The sequence below is a fragment of the Lissotriton vulgaris genome, chromosome 11 (genome assembly GCF_964263255.1).
Source record: "Lissotriton vulgaris chromosome 11, aLisVul1.2, whole genome shotgun sequence".
NCBI classification, from domain to species: domain Eukaryota; kingdom Metazoa; phylum Chordata; class Amphibia; order Caudata; family Salamandridae; genus Lissotriton; species Lissotriton vulgaris.
This window is the reverse complement of record NC_141699.1, coordinates 236,774,580-236,798,484: the sequence shown is the minus strand read 5'-3', so window position 1 is coordinate 236,798,484 and position 23,905 is coordinate 236,774,580.

The window sequence follows — 23,905 nt, the reverse complement described above, 5'->3', positions numbered from 1 at the left end:
ACTTGCTCACCACATCTCTCATCTCCATCATGTAATAAGCATTGCCAAGCTGGGACAAGTGTACTCCGTCATCCCTAAAAACTGAAGGTTCCTCGAGACGAATCCCCCCATGTGCGATCACTTTAATGTCCTTGTCACCACAGTAAAGTCTCATTGCCCTGTTAAGCTTCCTTCATGCCTTCTCGATCGCCCCATGCTTCATTGCCCCTCTCCACACTTTCCTGGGGACCAACTCTGTCCAGGCAATGCAGGTCCCTGCAAGCCTAGCTTTCAACACATCCAGGTCCCGTTGCATGAGTTGTAAAAGTGCCAATCCGGACAGCTGCACCAGGTCATTTTCCCCCAGATGTATTATCAACAAATCAGGGCATCCCCTCTGTGGGATCATCTTCGCGAGCCAGGGAAGTAGTGCCCCCCATCGCATGCCACCTTTGCCCCACCATTGTACCTCGTGCAAGTGTCCTTTCAGTCCCAGGTTACGGCGGTAAACCTGTTGCTCCGCATATTTAGACGCCCAATGCACGAAGGAGTGCCCAACAATCCATGTCACCGTCTTACTGCCCGGTCCACCCACGCAACCTACGAAGAAAAAGATGTTAGAAACAGGAAACAACAACATGACTCAACCAATGACCTGCCTGGGAACACCTCACTTCCTCACATACTTCTCGCAACAGCGGGACTTCCAACGTCCAATCCTCCTTATCCTGTCCCAGGACCATCCCAACCTGGCCGCAGCTGTCACAGCCCCAATTCTGAAAGAGTGAGTCCCGAAGCCAGACGCATCCAAGCCCATTCATCGCAAAGTCTTGCGCAACACTGCCAATAATTGGCCTGCCGTCACTCTCGTGCCAGATGCGTGACAAAAAATCTCCCCACGCGCCACACTCACCATCCCCAGGAAAGACCGCCATTCCAACACCGGGCACACCACCCCCCCCCACCGCCCCTCTGTCTTGTTCAGCCACACCCACTTATCCCTGCCTAACTGATCAGTCTTCGAGCACCGCAACCAAATGCCCAAGCGACCCCCATCCATCCGAATCTCCTCAAACAACTTGCCAGCCATCTTCCTTGTACCCAACAACTCAGACACCCTGAACACCCTGAAAAACATCCACACCATGCACAGACGGAAAAGACCAACCTCAACCAGGTCGTAACAACATTCCGGCAACACCCCAACCAGCCAAACCAATAACTCAAAAGTTACAGCTTCCCTCAGCCTGCCCCCCCTACTCCACCGTTCCCTGCCCCAACCCCGCAACATCCTGCTCAGGATCACATCTTTGGTGGGATCAAAACCCAGAAACAGAACACAGTAAAAAGATATCCCTCCCAATTTACCAGAAATGGTAGCCGCAGTCAAACCCCGATCAATACAATCCAACATAAAACCTCTCAGCCCTCGTTCCACTTCAGACTCAACACCCACGACGCCATCCAGGTTCCAGCCCATGAAAGCACTAAATTCAGACCATGCCAAACGATATGTCCTCCTTGTGGTCTCTGCCAGTGAACCTTCCACCAGTCCAACCATCCTCACTCCCCCAAGGCCCAGATGCCAGCCGGCAGCTCGGTCTTGCATGTATCCGCTCCTGGTGCCAGGTGTCGAAACCGTTGCCACTGCGAATGAGACAAAGCATCCGCAATGTCATTATTCGCTCCAGGGACATGCTTAGCCCGAAACACCACATTCAACCGCAGACAAGCTAACTTTAACCTCCGCAACAGCCGCAACACTCTCAGGTCCCTTGCCCTCTGATGATTCACCAGCTCCACAACCGTCATATTGTCCACATGGAAGAGCACAGACTTGTTATGAAATTCCACCCCCACACCTCCAGCACCACCAGCAAGGGGAAGAATTCCAAGAAAGCAATGCTCCTCCCATGTTTAAGCCAGGAGGCTGGCCAGCTCTCCGCACACCACCTGCCGTCCCAGAAAACACCAAACCCTGCTGACCCAGCCGCGTCAGAGTAAATTTGGCATTGCCAGACCGCTCTCTCCTCTTCAAAGTCCAGGGACACACCGTTAAAGTCTTGCAGGAAAGTAATTCATGTCCTCAAGTCCGCCCTCACTCCCATGGAAATCCTGACTCTGTGATGTGGAAGCACTGCCCCCGACATGGCCATGCCGAGCCGCCTGCAGAACGTCCGCCCTGCACGCACTACCCTACACGCAAAGCTAAGGAAACCCAGAAGTTTCTGCACCGCTCGCAAAGGAATCCGCTTCTCCCCAACCGCCCAGTCCAGACATGCCAGGATCTCCGCCACTTTGGCCGCAGGGAGGCGCGCCAGCCACTGCACCGAGTCCAGTTCGATCCCCAGAAAGGTGAGGCAACAGCTGGGACCAGCCGTCTTCTCAGGTGCCAGAGGCACCCCAAACTGAAGGGCCAGCTCCTGGAATCGCGACAGGGCCCTGCCGCAATCCCCGGTATCTGCCCTCCCCAGGAAGAGGAAATCATCCAAGTAGTGAGTGACCTCACAGCACCCACTGACCCGCACCATGACCCACTGCAGAAAAGTGCTGAATAGCTCGAAAAGAGCGCAGGAGTTGGCGCACCCCATGGGCAAAAACTTGTCCACGTAGATGGCACCCCCAAACTGCATGCCTAAGAGCGAAAAATCCGCCGGGTGAATAGGCAGTAAACGGAAAGCAGACTTGATGTCGCATTTCGCCAATTCTGCTCCCGTCCCGCACACCCTCACCAGACGGATCGCATCGTCCACCCTTGCATAGAGCACTCTAGAATCTTCTTCTGCAATAAAGTCGTTCACTGACTGGCCCTCCGGCCATGATAGATGGTGTATCATCCTGAACTCCCCCTCCTCTTTCTTCGGCACCACCCCCAATGGAGAGATGATCAGATCCTTCAAAGGCCAGTCAGTAAACGGGCCAGCCACCCTTCCTTCCTCCACCTCCTTTGTCAACTTAGCAGACACTACACTCAGCAGCTCCTTCGCAGATCTCAAATTGTCGGCCCAACGGCGCTCCCTGGGACCTTGGTAGCCCACTCTAAAACCCTCAGTGAAACCCCAGAAAAGCTGCGCCGCCGCCTCCTGATCTGGGTAGCACGAGAGCCACGGTGCCATCGCCTCCACCCTAACCGGTGTAGGCGCCCTTCGGTCCAGGGTGGCCCCGCCCTCTGGCGTTCCTCCATTGCTCCGAGGGTGTGGTGAGGGTGAGGTACTGAGTAACGGCATATTTCCCGCCGCATTTCGAGCATTCGTGTTTGAATTTACAGGGATACCGGGAACAATACCCCTTATTGTAGCTCCAACAGGCCCCTTTGGAATATCCCCCCGGCTTGGACTGCTGCCCCGAGACAATGGAGTTGGGCACCGTTCCTGCACCCACACCGCTTTGGGCGGGACACGGCGGAAAAGACCGATACAGAACCGGCAGGCCACTGGCCGTGTGTGTGGACGCAGTTGAGTGCGTAGACGCCATCCACTGAATCCACAGTTCCTGATCAACTTCCTCCAACTCTTTTCAGGATTTGCGCTGACCCTGGCTCTAAACTCCTCATCATAGCTCAGCCAGGCAAAACCCCCGAACTGCATCTGGGCCTTGCGAATGATGTCCGCGTATTTGAAAAGCGCAATCGCCCTGTCCAAATACTTCTGGTAGTAGACACTGGCATAAATCAAGAACGCTGACGTCCAGTTCTCCATCATCACCGGCACCCTAGGGCGCCTCGTCAGCTCCCACTCCTCCTCTTTGGACCCTTCCTTTGCCTGCACCTCCCTATGTAGTAACTTAAAGACATCCACAAACTCATGCCTCCAAATCCGATCCTTCAGTTTCTCTGAGAGATGCGAACCCAATGGCATAGCCAGCCCCATATATGGCAGTTTCTTCGGCACCTTCACTCCCTTCTCCTCTTTACCCTCACCTTTGTCGGTCTGCACCCCCAAAGTCACTGACTTACCGTCCACCTTCTCACCATCCTCAGGTGGACCGCCCAATGGCTTCTCCCTCTCCCGCACTGAACCATCGCCAACTCCCACCGACCTGCAAGTCCTCTTACGCCCCTCCCCACCCCGGGGACCATCATCCCAGGCTGCCCACCAGGCTCCCTCACCTGTGAGTGTCTCGTTCCGTTCCCTGGGCCGTCCTCTGGGCACCGACACCTGGACCGCCGCCATCCTGCCCTTGGTCTTCGTCGACGCCGGGGCCTGCAAAACACCAAGCCTTCCAAGTCATCCCGCACCTCCCCGTCCCCAGCTCATCACTCTCCGCGTCATAATCTAGTTCAAGCACCGGTTCCAGATCCACACGCATACTCTCCACCTCCTTCACACCCTTCTGCACACCCCCAGGCACACGCACGCCAGTCTCCACATGTGCCGCAGGAGCCCGAGCCCTCGGTGGAGGGACAGCCATCACAGACTGCCCTAATGCTTCTGTCCTGCGTTTTGGAGCCATCTTGCGCCCCGCCAGGCACCCCCAGTCTCTGCCGACAGCCGCCGGCTTGGATCCCCTCCTGCCCCTCACGTCGCTCCAGCCTGAGTGGGCCCCAGCACCATCGGGCCTCAAAGCCGTCCTGGCCGTCCCTACGCCCGCCATAACTCTGAGCGGTGGGGGTTCCACCACGCACTTCCTGGCCCTGACTCTCCTGCGCTCTTCCTCCAGCTCCACCTCCCTTTCCTCCTCAGAGTTCGGGGTGGGGGAGCCCTCAATCTCGTGACCCCACACTGCTCCTACCCTGGCCCTGGTCTGCTCAGACCACCTGACCTCCCGGATCTGATCGAGGATCCTCTCCTCCCTGGCCCTGTCCTCCCAAGATAGCGCGCCCCAGACCAGGGGAGGCGGGGCGGGCAGTAGCCCATAAACTCGGCCCCCGGGGGGAAGTAACCACCCTGACCAAAACTGGGGGCCCACCGGGGCGTCCCTCCCATGGGGACCAGAACCGCCACACCACCCCGCTCCACTGCTTCCCCGGCCGGCTCCTGCCTCGCCAGGGCAGGGGTCCCTGCCCTAGAGCTGGTGGACAGGTTAATAGGGGCTTCCTCATCCTGCCCCTCCTCCACAGGCTCAGTCTCCCCTTGCAGGCCCTCCCCGATAGGGTTTGAATCAGCCGGAACCTCTGCCTCAAGGACCTTGGACGCCCCACCTGTACTCAATGCCGGCAAAGGGGGCCGCATGAGGCTATCTCCCTGCCCTTCCCCTTCACCCGCTACCAGCGAAGTCTGAATCAGCCCCAGCAACTGAGACGAAGGGGCCGTGCCCCTCACAGCAGCCCCAGAAGCCTCAGGAAGATACTCGATCTGAGGGAAGGCCCGCGGGGGCAGGCTCCTACGCTTCCCGCCCCTCGCCGGGTCCTTGGGCGCTCCGCCCCCCTCCGGTCGGTTGGCTGCCCCCGGGCGTCTGGCTCGTCATCCAGACATGCCACGACAGCGGCCTTGACCCCTTCCGAGGCTGCCCGCATTCCCCTGGTGGCCCCCACCCAAGCCTGCCCCAACACACCTGGTTGTAACAGATCTTCGCGGCCGGCCCGCGCCAACAGCAGCAAGGCCGCCCGGACCTCCTCGGACGTAACACCCGACATGGTGATGAACCGCACGCTTCCGGCGTGAGAAATGCAACAGCTGCTGTGGATACAGCCCCGACTCCAATTTCTGCACTACCGCACTAACTTCACTAACTTTGCACTGTAAGCCCTGAACTAGCCCTTTCTTTCCTTCCTTCCTGATGGTGCCAGGCGCAGGAAGAGGAAGTTCCCTTCCTCCCCTGCGCCTATATACCCACCCCCTAACTCCACCCCTTCCCCTGCCTGCCCTATCTCGTGCGAATGACCCCGGGGGAAGACTAGTCTGCGACTTTGCTTCCCCCGGGGCCCGGCAGTCTACGACTCCCCAGCCTTGGATGTGTCTCACGAGTAGATGGCTCCCGTTACCTCTCAGATTGGATGTTTCTAATGCACAGGCACGTCCTCTCAAGCAGGTGAGCACCGAAAGGAGGGTTACTGTTTAAAGACTCCCATGCAAGTGTTCAGCGGCTTGTGCATGTGGGCACTGCAAAGCATATATAAAGTAACATTGCATGAGTGAGAGTGACTGCATGAGTGAGAGTGACTGCATGAGTGAGAGTGACAGCATGAGTGACAGCAGAATGAGAGTGACAGCATGAGTGACAGCAGAGTGAGTGACTGAAGAGTGACTGCAGAGTGAGGGTGACTGCAGAGTGAGAGTGACTGCAGAGTGAGAGTGACTGCATGAGTGAGAGTGACTACATGAGTGAGAGTGACTACATGAGTGAGAGTGACTGCAGAGTGATAGTGACTGCAGAGTGAGAGTGACTGCATGAGTGAGAGTGACTGCAGAGTGAGAGTGACAGCATGAGTGACTGCAGAGTGAGAGTGACTGCAGAGTGAGAGTGACTGCAGAGTGAGAGTGACTGTAGAGTGAGAGTAACTGCAGAGTGAGTGACTGCAGAGTAAGAGTGACTGCAGAGTGAGAGTGACTGTATAAGTGAGAGTGACTGCAGAGTGAGAGTGACTGCATGAGTGACAGCAGAGTGATAGTGACTGCATGAGTGACAGCAGGGTGATAGTGACAGCATGATTGACAGCATAGTGAAAGTGGCAGCATGAGTGACATCAGAGTGAGAGTGACAGCATGAGTGACAGCAGAGTGAGTGACTGCAGAGGGAGAGTGACAGCATGAGTGACTGCAGAGTGAGAGTGACAGCATGAGCGACTGCAGAGTGAGAGTGACAGCATGAGTGACAGCATAGTGAGAGTGACAGCATGAGTGACTGCAGAGTGAGAGTGACTGCAGAGTGAGAGTGACAGCAGAGTGAGAGTGACAACAGAGTGAGAATGACAGCAGAGTGAGAGTGACAGCAGAGTGAGAGTGACAGCAGAGTGAGAGAGACTCAGCAGGGTATGCTTGTGCGCTTACACGGTGCACTGACACAGGAGCTAAAACAAAGAACAGCTGTACACATGTCTTGGGAGCTTCATTGAGGCAGCCGGCCCTCTGTGAGGGGAGCAGCAAAGAGGGGATGCCCCAACCAATGTAGCGCAACTACTCACAACCTACTGTACGATTACAACACAGGCCAAAGGGCAGAGCCAGGTCTTTTTGCATTACGTAGGGGGAGCAGTGTGTGAGTGTGCAGTGTGAGCAGTGTGTGAGCGTGTAGGGTGAGCAGTGTGTGAGCATGCATGGTGAGCAATGTGTGAGTATGCAGGGTTAACAGTGTGTGAGTGTGCAGGGTGAACATTGTGTGAGTGTGTAGGGTGAGTAGTGTGTGAGTGTGTAGGGTGAGCATTGTGTGAGTGTGTAGGGTGAGCAGTGAGTGAGTTTGCAGGGTGAGAAGTGTGAGAGTGAGTGGGGTGAGTAGTGTGTGTGTAGGGTGAGCAGTGTGTGAGTGTGCAGGGTGAACAGTGTGTGAGTGTGCAGGGTGAACAGTGTGTGAGTGTGCAGGGTGAGCAGTGTCTATGTGTGCAGGGTGAACATTGTGTGAGTGTGTAGGGTGAGCAGTGTGTGAGTGTGTAAGGGCAGTGTGTGAGTGTGCAGGGTACACAAACTCGAACTAAGTCCACCACACACACACACATAAGACCACACACATAAGACCACAAACATAAGACTACACATACCACACACACACCACACGCACACCACACACACACACCACACACACATACATACCACTCTCACAACGACACACTCACCACCACACATACCACCACATACTCACCAACATACACTCACCACCACACACACAACCACACACACCACCAGCCATTATTACGGCGGCATATAAGACCATTGGCCGTAACACTGTAGCTTTCACCAGGCACAAACACCACCAGCCGTCAGTGCACTCTTTCATCGGGCACAAACACCACCAGCCATCAGTGCAGGCTTCCACCAGGCAGAAAAACACCAGACATCAGTGCACGCTTTCACCAGGCACACACAACACCAGCCGTCAGTGCACGCTTTCACCAGGCACACACATCACCAGCCGTCTGTTCGCACTTTTACCAGGCACACACACCAAGAGCCGTCAGTGCACGCTTCCATCAGGCACACACACCTCCAGCCGGCAGTGCACACTTCCACCAGGCACTCACACCACCATCCATCAGTGCACAATTTCTACAGGCACACACACCACCAGCCATCAGTGCGCACATCAATTGTTAACGCACCCACAAATAAATATTGTAGCAATCGCATTATGGTGCACTTTACTTTTAAACATATTTATCTAAAGCGCAGCATGCCACCATTGCTACAATTCCAATCAAACTCACATAATTCCACTATACTCCACATGCATACACTCCATAACGCATGGCTAAAAGACATTGCCATTTACAATGCCATTAGCTCTAACTCAAATAAATCCAAGACCTATTGCATTTCCAATGCTTGTTACTCCTGTTGTGGACTGGTATGAGAGTATACTGAAAGAGTGTTCTTGCTTCCAACCATTCCTGAGTATAACCTAAGTGGCATGTTCTGGGTTGTCTAATCATTGGTTTCTTTGTTATAGAACAAATAGCTAATGTGAAACTGATGCTAGCTGGTTAGGGTTTCTAGGCACTGAGGTGAGTTTTTTGGTACACCAGAATTCACTGAGGTCTTGGGTCTCTCTGCACAGTTCTGTGTAGGAGCAGAATCCCTGTGACATGGCACACCTAACATTGTGGTCTCATTTTGAGACTCTCGAGTAGTGCTTATATCACTCCACGACCCCCTCACTATTGTTTCCGGCTGACAGTGGTGACGGATAAACCTACCCATAGTCAAATAGATCTTCTCAAGCTTGGTATTTTAAAAAGGTTTCTTTTGAATTACTACCCAGCTGTGCTACCTGATTTTGCATTGTTCTTGTATTTTTCCACGTCCATATGGCTGATGTTGACATTCCGCAGCATAGTAGGGTGGCTATCTGTAACCATTTGCAGATGTATGGCGTCACAGTGGATAGTATGGCAGTTATTTCTGTGGTGAGTGCAGAGGCAGGGTACCCTTTTAAGCTCTTCTACTCACGGGTCACCTTTCCTGCTGTGTACGCAAATTCTGGTGTGTTTCACGTTTATAATCCCACAGCTGTCCCTCTACACTACACCGCATATAGGATACTGGAAATTTCTATCAATGCTTTGCAGCATAGTGGTTGGTTTGATGGTGCCCTTCCCCAATCTTTAACAGAGTTTTTTTGGGCACTTTGTCCATTCCAGGGACCACGTGGCCGGTCTTAGCCAGTTATATACCGCATCCACATTATAACACAGTCACTGTTGAGGAGGTATGTGCATTCCATACTTCTTTGGTTAGAGTGCACCGGGTTCTACTACAATATGTGACTCACAAAGTACAGGTGGGGGCACCTGGCGCTGTACCACATCCGGTTGGACTAGCCGGGATTAAAATTAATCCCGTCATGGTGAATTTGGTCATGGGCAAGCATCCCCAGGATAAGGATGATATGCCTTTCTGGCTTGCTGATAAATTTGACCAACTGGAGGCGGTATTTCCCAACATGACTCCTGTTAAAAAACACAGGATTCTTACAATAAGTTTGCAGGAATACTTAATGCCGGAGGTTACTGATTGTGATACCTGGGGTGTGATTTTTGCGGCAGTCTATGCTAAGTGCTTCGGCACTCCATCCATGGCTGTCCTACCCTCCATCATAAAGCGTGTTCAAGATGAATACGGGGCAGAGGTGGCTGTTGAATTGGGAATGAGACTTGTTGGAGTGTTTGACGTAGTTTCCGAACTCGTCCTTGCTAATGTTAAGGGAGATGCGGTAAGCTTCCAGGTGTCTAATGTTTTCCGCGATGTCCCCAATGCAGAGAAACCCCGTCAGTTGCCGAAAATTATTACGGCGGCATATAAGACCATTGGCCGTAACACTGTAGGTGTTAACCCTTTTGCCAAGGCAACGCAAAGGCAAACTCAGGTGGCGACATCTGACAAAGATGATCGCCCCTTTGTTCCAAAACAGAACTGGAATAAGAATAAGAAACAGGGGAAAAAGCAACAGAAACAAGGGTCCCGTCCAGACGCGCCAGTACCTGCTTCTACGGAGCACACTTATGAATTGCGCAACCGCACTATGATGAATTCACCTGATCGTTTTCAGGTTCCTGATCAATGTTCTCCTCACTCTTTGCAGGATTCACTGGTCTCACCCACCGGTGGAGGAGATGGCGGCAGAGGAAGGGGTGTGAAACAAGAGCAACCCCGCAAGACGGACAGTAAAGGCAAGCAGGATGACTCTCCATGTTAGAGGCCCCAGTTTCAGAAAAACAAAATCGCTGCTTTAGCAGTTAGATATGCCACTGATAGGGAGAACACAGCTTTGAACTCTGACATGGGTGCTGACGCTACTGGACAGCACGGTGGAGATTACCATAGTGCGAGACACGATGCGTCCACTACTGAAGGTGACAGCGACTGACACATTTGTTGTAGTTGAGACAGTAGAGTGGCTTCCCCTGAAAGACTTTTTGAAATTGCCCTTTTAATTGAAGGGGACATACAACGTACTATAAAAGGGGTATTTTGGGAGAATCTAACTATTACCTATGAGATTTTGTTGATGGAGGTCGACTGGCCCCCACCTTTTGTTTTAGCAGCTCTGCAAGGGGAGAAGGTAATCCTCCCTAGTTTCGCGCACACAGTGCCAAAGGAGCAAGCTCTATATTTTGCAGAAGATTGGGCTCAGGTGCTTGCAATGGCTTTGTACAGTACTTGCTGTGGGTGGGACAAATTATCCCCCAGACATAAGATTCCCTTGGGGTCTATGCCACAGCCACAGCCTCAACCCCAATCCCCCATGCAACATGAGGCGAAAGCTCACGTAGCAGAAATCCTTGAGCAATTGGAATATCAAGGTTTGAATGAAACATGTGTGTCTCTGATGAATAACCCTCTTTTTACTGTGACTAAGCCTGATGGATCTTACCATTTGGTAATGGATTACCACCATCTGAACTCTCATTGTCGTACGTCCGTGGTACAGAATACTCACAGTTCCGCTCTTGTGGATAGTCTTGTGCGCAAATGGTTTAAAACCACACTTGACATATCCAATGGCTTCTTTGCCCACAATCTGTCCTCTATTAGTAGTCAATGGACAGCTTTTACCAGTGGTGGCAAACAACGCCAATTCCGACGTTTGGCTAAGGGCAATAAAACAGCCCAGGCGGCTTTGCCGCCCGCATAGTCTCTCTTTTGGAGGAGCTCAACCCTGATGCTTGTTCGTATGTGGATTACATTTATCTCACAGACGACAAATTATGGCCTCATCTGTGTCTTGGTGACCGCATAACTTGCTGTTTTGCAGACTTTGGCTATAAATGTAACTTTGCAAAATCACACATTGCAGAGTACACAGTGTTGTTCCTGGCCATGAGCTCAACAATAATGGTCGAGGTTTGGCACCTCACTTCTTGGAGAAATGCGCTCAGCTGCGCACTCCTACAACACTGAAAAAACTACATTCTTTACTGGACTTTTTGAATTTCAGGAGTACTTACATTCCCGATTATGCCCAGCGTATCAAGCCTCTTTACACTTTGGTACAAGCTACTTTCTCCAAATGTTGCTGGCTGCCTTCTCATTCAGCCATCTTGCATTCTTTGCAGGCTGATCTTCTAGAATCTAAATTCTTGTTGGCTCGTGATAACCACACCAACCTGGTGATAAGAATCGTGCCTGGAGTGGTGGGATTCACGTACCAGACTTTTAATGAGGGTGACACAGTCCCTATTGCTTACAAATCACATATGTACACTTCGGCTGAGTTGCGGTTTTCCACTGTGGAAAAAGTTTTGACAGCAGTGCAAATGGTGATTCTTAAAGAACGTGCACTGTCGCAAGGAAAGCGCATTTTGGTTGTTACTACGTATCCTGCCTTGGAGGCAGTGATGAAAGCCAGTGTACCAAATTCAAAGGCTTTGCACCCACGGTGGATATAATTGGCCACGTTCTTGACATCTCTGGTTGTCACGTTCATTTTTGATTGCTCTCTGCAGACTCAGGAGTTTTTGCAATATCAATTTGTTTATCCTGCTCCTCTGACCATGCGGCCGCTCGAGGATTTCCATTGTATCATTTGCACTGACGGTTCCGCGCAACCTGCTACGGATTCGAGACACGCCTATTCTTCAGCCTGCACAATAGTGATCGGTACTATGGTGGATGGTGAATTGAAGTACGATGTTGTGCATACACAGACATTAGGGGACTGTACCGCCCAATTGGTAGAGCTTCGTGCTCTGATGCTTGCATTGGAGTACGGTGATCCTAGTTTGACTACTCTTGCCGTAAGTGACTCTTACTACTGTGTTCAATCATACAATTACAATTTATTCTTTTGGACGCTAAATGACTTTCGTGACTCCAAAGGTCGCACAATAAAACATAAAATGATCTCGGTTTGAGTGGCTGAACTTAAAGAACGGCTTTCACTCGTATTTGTAATTCATACTCTTGGTCACCAGCGTGTCGGAGTTCACGCTGTTGGCAATGGTCTTGCCGATGAAGCGGCCAAGACTGCAGTAGAAGCATACTCAGTAGCAGCAGTTACACGTTCCAAAAGTAAGATTGAGGATGACATCTTGGCAGCTGTTGCCGCTACAGAGAAGGGAGGTAATTACCTGAAAGGTTTCCCTTTTAAATACTCTTATCATTTAAATCCTGATAAAGTTCCTTTTGTGAGAATTAACAAGGTTGGTGACAGGTTGATTCCCAACGCTGACCGCAGGCAGACTTTGATTACAGTGGCTTACAAGGGCATGGCCTCAGCACATGCCGATGTGTCGGCTACTGTTTCTCTCTTACAACAGCGTTACTGGTGGCGTGGATTGTACAAGACGCGTGATTATATCCTTCATTGTGATATTTGCCAGCAGATTAAACCTTCTACTGCTGCACACCTGCCCCATACTCAATTGTATATATCTAATCAACCACTTACTTTGTTTACTTTGATCACTGAGCTCCTTTCGCCTCTGATACTGCGTATAAGTTCATCTAAGTAGGAGTTGATTCTTGCATGCGCTTTGTGTGGGTGTGGCCCTAAAGGAGTGCTGATTCTCGAACTGTCATGAGGGATTTGCGTGTCTTTGTGGGAATTTTTGCGTATGGTACCTTCGACTCAGACCAGGGTCCAGAGTTTACCTCTGAGGCATACATGGATGCCATGCATTCATTGGGGGTCCAAGTCAAATTTTTGTCTCCATATCGGCCTGAGGGCAATAGTATTGTGGAGCGGATGAACCATGACTTAATGCAATCCTTGGCAGCTAGGGTATTAGGTACAGGCCGGAACTGGCTAGCCCACCTCAATAGCATTCAGCGTGCACTTAATAATCTCCCTAGAAGGTCTGTGGGTGGGCTGACCCCATACGAAATGCTCTTTGGTATCAAAATGTTTGTTCCAGGCCTTAAGGGTCTAGACCAAGCGGCGTTTGCCGCTCCCTTTGACGTAGATGAACATTGTACTGTTTTCCAGAATGTACAAAAGACCCATGATAGTCTTGCAAAGAAACACTTGCCCTCCACATCTGATGCTGCATTACAGATTTCAGTAGTTGGCTGGCTACCCCGAGTTGGTGAACTGGTCTGAGACAAGGTTGAGAACAAGAAGGAATTCGACCCCTCATATCCTGCTCCAGTTCCTGTGCTTGGTGTGCAGGGTACAAGAACAGTCATTTTACCTTGACTTTCTGGTCATAAGGAAAACAGGTACATCTCCATTGACAATGTCAAACTACAGAGAGTGGCCGATTCTTCTTAGCATGACACCTGCGGTCTCTTGTCCAGCGATGCCGAGAAACTCTGTTTTGGCTCCAGCACCTAACACCAGGCCAGATGTTGTGTTGAGATTAATACAGTTATGAATCCTTTATTGAATCCACTGGCTTTTGATCCTCATGATGATACTGAGTACACTTATCCCACAGACTTATCTATGCCCGATTTAGAGACCTGTGTGGCTAATCAACCACATTTTTCATTTGACACTAACTCTACCACATCAAAGTCCCGATCAAAGATTTCGATTTTTGCTGTTTGGTTTAAAAAACATTTTTTAATTCCTCCCTGGACTTACATTTGGCTGGTGCATTTTTCAATTTTTTTTATTTATGTCCATTTGATTTGTGGTGTATTTTTTTAGTCTTGTGAATAGACACTATGTTAAAGAAAGAACTACAATTAAACTAATTGATGGAACTTTGGCACCCCACTCCTCGTCACACAGAATGGAGAGGGATCAGACTTTCGTGCATATCACTGCTTGGCCTGTTTTAGCTGGGATTGTATGGGATGCTGTCAAATTTCAAATCCACAGACCCACAGAGGCTAATAATATCCCTAATGTGCTTCATGTTTCAATGGGGGATGTGGTTAAACAAAATATTCGCTTTGAAGATTGGGACATCCAAGCCGTAGAGGCTCTGTTTTCTGACTTGAAATAATATGCTGCCTTTGATGCTGAAGATTTTTACTTAGATTCTGCTACTTATGCTGATTTGTTCTATCACCAACACTATGGCAATCGTTTCTGCACAAAGCAAACACATATAGAAACGTGGTTAATTACAAACAATTACGCACAATGGGAACATTGTCCTGCTCCCGTTGAAGGCAGCTCCAAGACTCCTTTGAAAAGTTTTCGTACTTTACTGATTTTAATCAGTCAAATCCTGACGCATTTTATTTTAAGATGACTGAGAAGTCCTCTTCCAAGGTTAGACTCACCCACACAAAACTATTGTATTCAAAGACTTTTATTGAGCAATTGGCAGTAGGAGGCTATGAACTGTGGAAAGATACTTTTGATCTTAAATCTGTTTCGGGTTCTAACAATAGGCAAGTGCAAGGCACTGAGGGTTTGCATTATGCATGTCTCATCCCGAACCATATGTTGTTTCTGAATTTGACTATTTCCCAAACCACTTGGCTACGTCTAAAAAATGTAATGTTCCTTCTATTCATGATTTGGGAGAATACTCCAATTGGAAATATAACACCAGTAGGTCCCTTAGTGATTTACAGACTCTGTTACAAAATTTGTCTTTTAACATTTCTGGTTTGGATTCCCAATGATGTTTATTATGGCAAAAAGGTTTGGGTGGACCCCAGTTTTGAAAATGACCATTCTGTCACTACCTATTCTGTAGGCAAGCTATGTCAGTCCTGGCTTAAACACTCCACCTTAGAGACAGTTAAGATCAATTTGTCTAAATTGACTGACGCCGTTGACCTGAATGACTTTGTAAAAGGTCCTGCGACAGGCAGGTCTAAAAGATGGATTTATCCGGTTTACAACAAGGTTTAGAAGCTATCCCAAATTGAAGCCGCTTCTAGGTTACGTGCTATTGATCAAGCTAATTTAGAAAAAGTGCTTGCAGTTGTAGATAATAGCATTAAGACACTTTCTTCTCGAATTTACACATTAGATAATATCGTTTTTTTCTGTTGTTGCAAGATTATGTCTCAGTTTTGTACCATGGTCAAAATCAATTGCATTCTATTATACAGTTTGCATGGACTTTACAAATGTTGAAGGCTCGGAAGGTGCCTTGGGACTATATGATCACTTCTTCACTGTTTTTACCATTTAATCGGACTGTTAAATAATAATTTATGTCAATGAAAGATGCTACATTTTCACTTTTGAATATCGAAAAGTTAGAACCCATACCATTTTCTGTTGCTGAGACAAATTCTGCATTTAGGCTTATTCATGGGTTAATAACGCTAACTATCCCACTGTTTAAATTTGAAGCATGCATGAAGCATTATGCCGTAGGCAGATATGAACTATTGGGTAGCGAGTATCTCCATGAAGTTCACTTACAGGTGTCTGAGGGAGGGTAAAGAAGTTTATTTAAAAGGAGAAGATTGCACTTCCACCCCTGATCACTCCTTGGTCTGTAGGAATTTACAATTGCACGGTTCCTGTAATTCAGATGCCCCGCATTTGGCCTGTAATTTAAAAGGTACATCTACCCTGGCTATTACACCTATGTTCACGTTATTAGCAAATGGTAGTTATTTACTTTTAAGTAATGAAGATTGATGTGGTGTGGTGGCTGAAATTCCGTAGATAGTGACTGTTTCCCAACGCAAATCTGCTGTAAAAATGTCCTATTTCCTTCTTCTCTTGGGAAGCTCGATGTATCCATCTGCCCTTCCATTCTGACCTTGAAAGCAGAGTTCAACAAGATGAGTCAAATAAGGGCTCTTTTGTCTCAAAAAGAAGTCACCATTACATCTGTGCATGAAACATTTATCCTTCACGTGGTCAATACTCATACTGAGATACATGCCTTACTCAACACAGATCTCCCCCTGCATTTTGGGTCATTGATTCACACTATCTTTAATGCCTCCTCAACCACGGGCATGGCATACTTTTTTAAAGTAGTAAGTTCTGGCCTTGTGACCTCATTCCAAACTATATTCAGTGTAATACCGGCATTTTTTCATTCTTATTTTTTCCAGCCTCTTTGGCGGTTTCCCGTTAATTTTCGCCTTGGCTGCCGGTGTACTGCTGTTGATTTGCTTATTCCAAAATGGTTGCACATCCTGTGCCCCACGACGGTCTGCCCCGGCTGCTCCAATTTCGTTACTGGATGCTTGAATACTATGAATCGCTACCTCTGGTGACTCTGACTGTGGCGTATGGTTTATCTTTCCAGTTTTCGAACTTTACATGCGTGCAGCCAGGTTTCCATTGCCTGGATTGTAGGTTTGAATTGGCTCTGGATTTGTGTCTCTGCAACACAGTGTCTCCTAACCCGGATTATGATCTACTAATAAGTCCCTTAGTTGTTCATGAACTAGACTGTTCTGGAGTCGGGATTATGGCCTGAGCAGCGGCTCATGGGGTCTTAGGCAATTGGAATATATGGACTGCAGCCCATGACTTTCTGGCATGCAGTTATCTTGAAGAACACACAAGTTGTCCTCTGATGGTGCTAGAGGCTCCGGCTGTTGAAGAACATGTGTGTTCTTTTACATTACTGAATTGGATGACTGAAATGTTCACTGAAGATAACAATGACTTCCTATTAGAGGCGGTTGCAACGTACTGTGCCTATACGCTGTTGGATTGAAGCTTCACATTTTTTATGCTTCATGGACACGTAATGGACTGATGAATTTTTTTCCATTCATTTTTATCTCTATCACTTTTCAGGTTACATGTGTTTTGACACTATACATCCCTATTGGGTTTTACAATGTTTATGGGTACTAATTCGGATTTTACTCCCAATTATCCACTTTGGTGAAATTTTGAACTTGAATCTGCCTCATTCGAACTTGAACTCTGCGTTCTAAAAAATTGCCACCAATATTGTGTGTTCTCCGATCAAGGGAGGGTGTAGTGAGGGCCGACCTCTGCTTGTACACATTGCTATGTTTGCAATATAACTGTTGTTGTAAGTTAGGCTGCGTGAAATGCTTTGCCTGAGAATGGCTTGTTTTTAGCATCCCTAGACTTACATCGTGACTCTAGTCTGCACACTAGTGGTAAAGCCTCCAAGGTTATCATAACAAAGTAGCTGTTGTTCGGGCTTATCAGCTCACGTTTTAGCCATAACATACTTGCAGCTGCAGCCAACGTGATTCTGGCGCCTTTAATAATGCACTGTAAGCATGATTTCAGACACTTGGAAGAAGCCCGTGTTTCCAGAGAGACAGAGAGCTTTTTAAGATCCTGATGTGATTCACACCTGCTGATCTTGAAGGTATGGGGTCCCCCAAACAAGCCTAAGAGACCTATATTTTATGAAACTTAGTTCCTATCTAGGGAGGGTGTAATACTAGGCGCTATAAGACCTATTTTCACCATCATTGTAATATGATTTCTCCTTTTGTGTTTTATGGAAATGTAACAATGCAAAACATATTATTTCTCATCATATGTCTGCTTATGTTAGCAAAAATACTTCATTTTAGAGCACGTCGTTAAAATAAATAGTTTAACTTTGCCCGTGTCTAACCTAAGTCGCATGTTCTGGGTTGTCTAATCATAGGTTCCTTTGCTATAGGACGAAGAGCTAATGTGATAATGATGCTAGCTGATTCGGGTTTCTAGGCACTAAGATGAGTTTTTTGGTCTGGGTCCTGGGTCTCTGTGCGCAGTTCTGTTTAGGAGCAGAATCCCTGCGACAAAACCTGTTTTATTATCATTTTACTTTCCAACTTTTGAAGCTGCTGGTGGAGGGGGATGCTACTCCAACATAGTGGAGGAGTCACCGCTTGCTATCCCTGTGCCTATAGTCAGGCAGCACCAATATCAGGAGCTAAATCCCCAATTTGGCCTGCCCTGATGTACTGCAGCCTTGCACAATGCCTGTCCTGCCAGGCCTTTTCCCTCCACATTACATTTTGTGATCACTCATCGGGCGCGCACAACTGGCCACTCACCACTGCTGCCTGGCTCCTGCAGTCCCTCCTAGCGGGCCACCAGCAACATTGACCTGGAGGGGATCATCATCAGTTTCACACAGCTGCAATTCAGCCTTCATAGTGAGCTCTCTTGTGCACTGGGTTCCGCCAGTCATTTCTTCTTGCTAGCTTGTCAGCCACAAAGGTACATCTAGTGGCGGGAACAATCCTAGCCATTTTTATGTGTGGATGGTACCTTTAGTGTAGATTTCTGGCAGGATCGCACTTAGGGAATTAGTAGAAAGTAGATTGCATACATGAATGTAAACTAAACAGACTGTTAATGGGTAGGCTTTGTAGAAATTCTTATTATTTCCAATTTAACCTTTTGAATGAATATACATATTGGGCCTGATTCACAGAGGTAAACTTACACTTTTATGTTAGTTTCCCATTTCGTGCAACTCACAAAGGAATTTTACTAGTAGCATCTATATGAATGTGGAGTCTCCGCACTCGCGGCAGAGACTCTGCTATGGTAACTTTAAGAGTCATAAGTCTCTTTGTGAATCACGTCCTGGTGTTTTTGGAGCATGCCCTTCACTGTAGTGATTAACGTTGGCATAAAGAAATTGGTCCTAAACACCAATATTACTGGGTGTCAGTTACATTGGTAGTTTTTATTTCTTGCAATATACTTTCATCACTGACAAAAAGAAATATACTATGTAAACAAACAGGCGATTTACAGTAATATGGTAATTTTTTTATATTTTCATTGCTATTATTTCCTTCTGTTCACTAATTTTAAACCTAACACATGTGGTCTATTTCAACTGATAAAACAAACAACTCTGTCTTTGAAAACGTGTGCACTATGAGGACGTTTGTTATTTTATTTTATAGTTTTATTTAGCATAAACCAAGGCCCAAGGTACACCAGAGCGCTTTGCAGAGGGCCTTTTATGCACCTCCCAGTTTTCCACAGTTAATAATGACTACTAACAGCTTAAACTATAAATTAATTCAACACAGTTCGCCGATGCACTGGGATGTTTAGGCAGGGGCAATTGAACAGCATATGTCTAAATGGCTAATTGGCTTAATTGGTGTTATTTAGGCTATTAGCACCCTTGATCCATCCCAATGACCGCAGTACTTACTTAATGGTGTTGATTGTGTTTGGATGCCAAGCTCCAGTTACCATTACAGGGACATTTCCTAATGCTGATTACTTCATAAATATATAATTATAGTTATAGACTAAATAAAACCAACAAGCATTAATAATGAAGACCATTTGACTATGAGTCGTTAAAGACAGGCTGCAAAGTTTCCTAAGAGAAGTTAGCTATTCTTGAAATGTAAATAATCCTTCAAGCTTCAATTTTTAATGAGGCTGAACACATTTTTCCAGTTGGCAGAAAGATATGTGAGGGGCAGGATACATCACAGAGTGAGGAAGGATCTCAAGAGGGAATGCTGTGTAATCATAGATACTATAGTTTTCCCAAATGATCTGCAAGGTTTTTAAGCTAACCATAACTCAAAAGTCTCACATTACAATAAGGTAATTCTAATAAAAATAGAGTTCACCGAAGAAAATTATTTTCTGACCTAGGGCTGTACACTGAAATACTAATACACCCCAGTGCATACCTACATGCGCACAAAAACACACACACACATTCACATATTTTACTCAGACTGGTCCTTTCTGTGGCAGGGTAGGCAGTCTTATGTGCCAATGTCCTTCACGGTGACTGCATTTATCATTTTCAGCAACAAATAATTCAAAATACTCTGTTATGTATGCATGTTAACACATGGACCATATCCCTCGTGATCTTGAGCTGGAAAGCATGCACTCTATACTTTGCTCAAGGTAGACAAAGCATATTTTTTATTCATTAGCAGTTTTATATATCATGAAATAGACCTGAGCAGGTAAAATGCACCTTTTAGCAAATCAGTTATTCAAGTTGCTACAGTATATTCTCCGAAGGGACGTTTTCGGCAATAGTGTTAAACCAATATAGTTCTATTTCTTAAAACAAAGTTATATAAAAAAAACTGTAGACGAATCGTCAGCTACGGTGGAGCCACCACCAGACCTGCCCACCTGCCCCCAAGCTGTTGTGAACAAGACCGTAAAAGGTGGAGGGCAGCAAAGCAGTGCGTCACATCTCCCCAAGCAAAGGTTGACTCCTGGTATAATATTTGCAAAGTGAAAGTTTTCAGCCCTCTTTGATGAACAAAGGTTAGAAAGGCCACTGATGACTGAGGTAAAGATAATGTCAGGTGGGTTAATGGTGGAGCTTACACTTCTAAAATTATATACCAATAGGGCTGAGATAGATTGTCAGTGACCTGTGAGCGTCAGCACTTAGTCAAAACTCGAACACTATTAAATGTTTGCCAAGCATGCCTGTTGATGAGTCACTCACAAGCAATTGTAGTAATGTCCCATGCTTCAAGTGACGAACATGGCACTAGAGACATTATTTTCCCCAGTAAAGAACAGTAAGGCCTGGAATGATTTTCCCCACTAAAGAACAGTAAGGCCTGGATAACAAGTGCAACTCATTAATCTGTGTTACTTACCTACCCAAATTTCAATACTGGGGTCAAGGTAATTCTGGGGGTGGGATAATAACATGGATTGTAAGTTTTTGGAAAAGACATATGGAACTGGTGTTTCTGCACCAAATTCCGACATGTTTTTTTCCCCTGGTCTTTCATGAAGTGGTGGCTCCTCCGCTAAGGCAGAAGAGCGTCGCCCCACTGCTCTGCAAGCAGTGAATAAAAGGAAAACGACATTGATAATAACTAATGTTATTATCGTTTTTTTTTTCCTTTCTGCTCGGGTGCAGGCTGGAATGAGTTTGCCCGTCTGTCCAGTGCAGGTTGCAGGGGATTACAGCACACTCTAAAGTGCACATGACGATTTGACAAACCCAAGAGAGCCATTTAAGCAGTCATGCGCCCAAACAGCTGACAGCCTTCCTTCCGAACGGCTCCCTTGACCCATTGCAGTCCGGGTTCCGAGCGAACCACAGCACTAAGACCGCCCTCATCGCGGCCACCGATGACATCCGCACCCTGCTGGACAACGGAGAAACCGCCGCACTCATCCTGCTTGACCTTTCGGCTACGATCGACACGGTCTGCCGCCGCACCCTGACAACCCGCCACTGCCACGCCGGGATCCAAGGAAAGGCCCTGGAATGGATCACCTCCTTCCTCTCCGACCGAACCCAAAGAGTCCGTCTCCTGCCCTTCCTCGCAGAAGCCACCAAGATCATCTGCGGCGTACCTCAAGGCTCCTCACTCAGCCCCACCCTCTTCAACGTCTACATGAGCCCCCTCGCAGCCATCGCACGCAAGCACAACCTCAACATCATCTCCTACGCCGACGATACCCAAGTGATCCTCTGCCTCACCAACGACCCCACCTCCGCCAGAGCCAGCTTCCTGGACGGAATGAAAGACATCGCAGACTGGATGGAGCTCAGCCACCTGAAACTGAACTCAGACAAGACGGAAGTCCTCATCCTCGGCCCATCCTTCTCTGCCTGGGACGACTCCTGGTGGCCCCCTGCTCTGGGCACCCCACCCAAGCCCACGGACCACGCACGCAACCTGGGCTTCATCCTTGACTCCTCCCTCACGATGGCCAAGCAAGTTAATGCCGTTACCTCCCTCCTCATGCTTCAACACTCTCCGCATGCTCCGAAGATCTTCCGCTAGATCCCCACTGGAACCAGGAAAATGGTCACCCAGGCCCTCGTCACCAGCTGTCTGTACTACGGGAACGCCCTCTACGGTGGGACCACCGCCAAACTACAGAAAAGACTCTAGCGCATCCAGAACGCCTCAGCACAACTCGTCTTGGACATCCCCCGACACAGCCACATCTCCGCCCACCTGAGGGACCTGCATTGGCTCCCCGTCAGCAAAAGGATCACATTCAGACTCCTCACCCATGCACACAAGTCTCTCCATGACTTGGGCCCCGAATACCTCAACAACCGCCTCACGTTTTACACGCCAACCCGCCAGCTCTGCTCTGCCAGCCTCGCCCTCGCCAACATCCCAGAGATCCGCAGAACCACCACCGGAGAAAGATCCTTCACCTACCTGGTGGCCAAGACCTGGAACACCCTCCCCACCCACCTACGAGTCACCCAGGACCATCTCTCCTTCAGGAAGCAACTCAAGACCTGTCTTTTCGAGCAGTAGCAGCCCCCCCCCCTCCCAGCGCCTTGAGACCCTAGCGTGCGAGTAGCGCGCTTTACAAATACTCTTGATTGATTGATTGACTTGGCATGTTCCCCACCAGGCTGCATTACACAACCTCGTAAGGAACATAAAAAGCCTCCAAGCCCCTATCTGAACACAGATCCACAGCACTTAGACCAATCACAGCCCTTCTTAAGGCAGCGTTGAGATTCGACAAGGGCTTTTCCGAGGCTGGGAGCTTCCTGTTGCAGCGCGGAGGAGACGAAGCAGAGGCAGCAGCAACCGGAGCCATTTAGATAAGTGAGTTTATTTTTATTTATTTTATTCACCCCTCAACTATTCCTCTGCCCCACCATCTGTGCATAGTAGCAGCTTCTACTGCTTTCATGCAGAGATTTTTGCTGCTGTAATCAGCCAAAATCTCCACGTCAAGAACCGAAATTAGAAATTCGGCGGTGCATGGTAACTATTTCTACTCTCCACATTGACATTTATGGGCCTCTCATTACGAGGGACTAAGTGGGAATCCGATCCTGGACTACACTGAAAATATTAGTCAAAGTTCCTATGATGGAATGACGAGAAACACTGAAAGAGATAACTAAAGCAGATGATAGGGGTAGATATAAATCCTATTGTTTTTCAATCTGACAACATTTTCCATTCAACCTAATCCAAAAGTTCGCATTGAAGTAAATGAAGAATTATATAATAAAATATTAATAACAATATTAATAACACTATTGCTACTAATGTTATTAATAATACCACTTCAACGTACTACCATTAGCAATGTTACTACTACCACAACTACTACTACTATTACTACCACTAATAATAATAATGATAATAATATCAATAATGCAAACAAATTGAAAATTACTAAATGCAATAAAAATAAAATAATTGAAATAAAATAAACGTAACAATTTATTTTAAAGTCACAGCCTACAACAATGCAACTTGTTGTAATGAAAGCAGACTTTAAATAAAACCATTCAAAACAAAGATGTGGACTGCTTAGTAAATGTATTATTTATTGTTAGCTCAATGGAAAAGAAACATGATTCTGAAATGAATGAGTCCAGCTTTGCATGATAAGTGTTTTTTATTTAACCAATTTTAGAAACATAATTTAGAATATGCTGTGATAACCCGGTACCAGAAACTGTAAAGACAGCTTTGTACATCAATTACTACGTTATATTGAAATATGCCTATTTTAAAATATATATTTAAGGTGTTTGTTGTGACAATTAGCATGAAAATAGTGCTAT